A 4,751-nucleotide genomic window follows, 5' to 3' on the forward strand; every position below is an offset into this window, starting at 1 on the left:
ATAATGGAATTTCTCGCTGGAGATTACTGGGAGAGATCTGAAAGTCGCTGGCTGCGTGCCAAGCGAAATTTGTTTCTCTTGCGTCGGGAGCGCGCACTTTGCAGTGAGAAGGGGTGGGGGGGGTTTTGTTTTGTTTTTTAATAGAAGAGAATATAACATAAACATATATAACATAAAGTAGGTTTCGTGTCTACTGTGAAAATAGGCTACACAAACATAGAGCTCCAAATGCTTCATCGCCCTGCCGTATGGAGGCTTAAAGTTGTCTTCTGACTGGAAGTAATCTAAACATTTTGGAGCGGCCCAGCCAGACCGTCATATTCAATCTGATACAGAATCTGTGCAGTGAGCTGGAGATTATGGTGATGGCAAGGAGGCCTTGCAGCCTGGATGAATGAAAAATGTCAAAATACAGACTTCTTTTTTTAAGAAACCCCAAAACACTTTAAATGTATATCCATTCGACCAGTATTCAGTCACGTGGTCTATCTGGGGGAAGGGGGATTTCTGTGTTTTAGCTACAGAAATCTGTTTTATAAAAATAAATAGACAGTTGACAATTGTTTTCAGTCATGTGCTCAGCAGACATAACCTTTGGCGATGTGCAAAAATCCGAGCAAATAGTATTTTTATAGGACGTCTGAAAACGACTAGAGCCGTTTACTTGTTGAGAAATTGGTATATTGAGCGTTAAAGATTCTCTTATTCCTATTCTCTTATCTCTTAATAATCCGTAATGATATATCAGTGTCTGTTGTAACCAAAAACTGAACGGTAATGTAAAGAAACCCATCTTTCACTTTTAAACAAAAGTCACACGTCACTACTTCCGCGTCTGGTTGTTTGGAATATGAGCCAGGCTCAACCGGATACGCTCTCCCTGCTCAGTGCGCGCTCCCGACGCGGGGAAACACGGGACGGGAGTAACTATTTCGTCACTCCGTCAGAATCATTACATCATCCCATAGGCTTACTGTCCCATAGTTAAATGCTTACTCGAAGAGTTTTTTGCCCGCTGAAACTTTGGGTCACGCTCAGTTATAGTGATCAGCTGGGAGTTTCACCAGTGTCACGAAAATTCACGAGCATCTGATTAAAAATATGCATCATTTAGCGTATTATTAACGGCCTGCATCCAAGGCTCAGATATGTTAACCGGTGGATCATTCCAAACGTGACCTATTTTGCGATCATGTGGTCTACAAACCTAGGCTCTACAATATATATATCAGTGACATTTTGGAGAATTTTGAAGACTCTGTCCACATCACCACAAATTCTAGCTGAAATTTCACATTCATCTAATGAAAAAAATATGAATTAGACAGTAACAGCCATATAACCAGTGCTGGCATATCCTCCATACATTACACCACCAACAGCATCACCGCTAGCCTGAACTCTTGATACAAGGCAGGATGGAGCCATACTTTCATGTAGTTTAAGTCTAAAATTTTGGCATTCATCTGAATTTCACTGCAGAAACTGAGACCCAATAGCAACATCTCCCCATCTTCTATCGTTCAATTTTGGTGAGCCCGTGCATATTGTAGCCTTGGTTTCCTGTTCTCAGCTGATAGCAGAAGACCTGTATCTGCTTCAAGGTATGAAGTGCTCTGCATAGAAGCTCTTCTGCACACCTTGGTTGTAACAAGTGAGTTAATATTGCCTTCTTGTCAGCTTAAAGCAGTTTGGCCATTCTCCTCTTACCTCTGACAAGGGTGAAACAAGCCATTTTCACCCAGAGAACTGACACTCGCTAACTTTCTTATATTCTGGGCATATTCTGTAAGCCCTAGAGATGATTGTGCATGAAAATTACAATAGAACAGCATTTTTGAAATACTTAGATCAGGCTGTTTTGCACCGATACACATGACATGTTCAAAGTCACTGTAATCACCTTCTCCATTCTGATGCATGGTTTGGACTTCATCAGGCTGTCTTGATGTTTGCTGTTTGGACTGGATACTTGTGTTAGCAAATAGTTGAACAGTGGCTGGTAATGTACATAGTATCAACAGTAGTAGAGTCATATTTGAAAACCTTATCAATAAGATTTAGCAACTGCTAAACATCACTTAAGCAGTTTCGACTCAGATACCTGACATGTTTCTGATTTTCTGAATAGTCTACATTATTGAATGGTTTCACTTTGTCTGTACTTTTTTTAAACTCTTGCTAAATGAGTCCCCCTTGAAACCACCAAGTTCCAGTGAGTTCAGAAAAATAAATCCACCAGTGAATACCCCACAGTGTGTATTAAAAGCTGTGTGTCTCTGTGTTTGAGACTTTCTGAGGCAAAGTTCTGCAGGTGTTGTACAGACTTGTGTCATGCGGTAGAATCAGAAAGAATATTAATAACCTGACAGTGATACTGCTTTGGGGGCGTCTCAGCTGCATGCATTATAGTTTGCGTTATTGAAGAATAAACCTTTGTTGAGCTACTTGATCCAACACAGGCATCATTTCCTCTTTCCGCTGTTGTGTTTTCAGAATTTCTCTGTGCACAAAAGACTAACTGAAAGGTAATTTCTTCACCTTATCCTCCTAGGAACCCTTTCTACCTTTCACCCACAATCCCAGCACAAAATGTCAGTTTCTTTGTGTGCTTTAGATACTTTACATATTCAGATTGCACAACCATGTTCTGACCACAGATTGGGTTGCTGACATTCTCACTTTTTAGGGAATATAGCTCTCAGGGCCGAGCATCTGTGTCAGGAATAAGGAAGTGATTCATGCTGTAGATGGAGCACTTCTCTTTTCTTGCTCACTGAAAACTGTGTGTTTGTAGTCTTTGTAGTTGGACCTTGTAGAACCCCCCCCCCAGGCTCAAAGAAGCTAATCACGAAGGATCTGGCTTTAATATTGACACAGAACACAGATTGTCACATCCTATTTTGCCAGTTTATGCATAATTCAAGGGTAATATTTTGACTTGTCTGCAGAACACAACAGAAGATCATTCCAGCGTTTGAGAGATAACATACAAACAACATAAGAAGCACTCAGCTAGTCCTTGAAAGACAAACTTGTGTTAAGCAGGTGCATTTCAAGTCAGACTTGTTATGCTTTTAAAGGGGATTTCTACTGGGAATTTTAAATATAGATTCTGCCCCCCCTCCCTCCACACACACACACACACACACACACACACACATTCATCTCTCTGTTTTGCATTCTTTCTCTCTGTGTGCTATATCATGCCACATACACGCACATACTTTAACAGGGAGCAGTGCTGGCTTAACGTATTGTAAGTAAGAAAAATAAACAGACTTGCGGGGGTGTTGATACACTGGAGTAAAGAGGTTTGATTGGAAAAAAGAGAACCACCGCTTTTTCGTAAATAGACACGCCCTTACAGGTGAATGAGATTTCACCTGAAGCTGTATGAACATGGGTTGATATTCCAAGAAGATAGCGTTTGTTGATTCAAGATTTATTGATTTACTGGCAACGATGTTTGCCTTTATTGAGTTGCATTGTATTATACACACACAGAGTTCTGGCAATTGTTGTCCATCCTTTTGTATATTGCTTGTTTTAGGATCATTTATAGGATACCTCTTTTCCAGCCCTGTGTCATTGTTGGTTAATTGATAATACTCTAATAATATCCTGTGATCAGGTGCGTCTTTTGGGCAGTTGTCCAGCCCAGTGACTGTCCTTTGAAACAGATTTCATATTCTACAATTTTGCTCTAAGATGGTTTCTAATATAATTTTTAATAATGTTTGATATGCCTAATCAGCACTATGTCAGGAAGTCAGACATCTGCTGAGCCAAGACTAACTTGCACTGTAGGTTCCAATGAAGAGTCTCAAAACAAAAGCAGTTTGTTCAAAACAGAAACTAAAATCCTGGAGGTATGATGCAGTATGTTTTTTTTTTTTTTAACGATGTCTCAAAGCGAGAAAGCAGCATAAAGTGTGGATTATATGACTTCCCCTAAGATGAGGTTATCAAGGTCCACAGATCAGTCGTGGCAGTGACCGTGCTGAATGAACTTGTTCTTACAGAGCGTTCACTCGGCGCCCCCTGCTGTTTTTACGGAGAGAAGCGAAACCTTGGCACCACACCGGGGTTTGCCATAGGCTACAAGACGCTATCCTTCAAGCTGGACAAGGCAGGTTATTATGTTTATCACCGTGTAATTATATTATATTACATGGAAAATACGCATATAAAATTAACAACATCAAAACACAGCTGATTATTATATGGCACTCAAGCATATGAATGCAGGAGTGTATGGATTCTTAAGGCAGGTTTAGAAAGTCCCCAAAGTGAACCCACTTAAGCTTTTATTTATATTTAGTGGTGTAAAATAAACTTTACCCCATCGTGATTTCCTGTTTTTTCTATGTGTGTCATCCTTAAATATTTCAGATAATCAAATAAATTCAAATATTAGAAAATAATAACGCAAGTAAACACAAAATGCAAAAAAACCCAAACATACACATACACAATGACATAAAATGTCATTAAAAAATGACAATAAAATGATTGTGAATTCTCTCATGGAAGTTCCAGCTGAATGTGAGCCAATAAACAGGCTTAGGGTAACCGGGTGTGACTCTACCCTCCGGTATTGGATGACGCAATGCTGATAGTGGAGCGATAATAACAGCCGGCCCCGAGTACGAATTTCAGATTCTGTCCCAGAATTCTCGAACAAGAAGTCACTTTGCCTTAACTAACATGTAATGTAAGTGTAAACTAAACGTAGCCACATAGTACAG

This window comes from Copadichromis virginalis, linkage group LG7, assembly GCF_057382275.1.
Source record: "Copadichromis virginalis isolate Kocher_CV1m ecotype Utaka linkage group LG7, C_Virginalis_male_GT1.1, whole genome shotgun sequence".
Lineage (NCBI taxonomy): Eukaryota > Metazoa > Chordata > Actinopteri > Cichliformes > Cichlidae > Copadichromis > Copadichromis virginalis.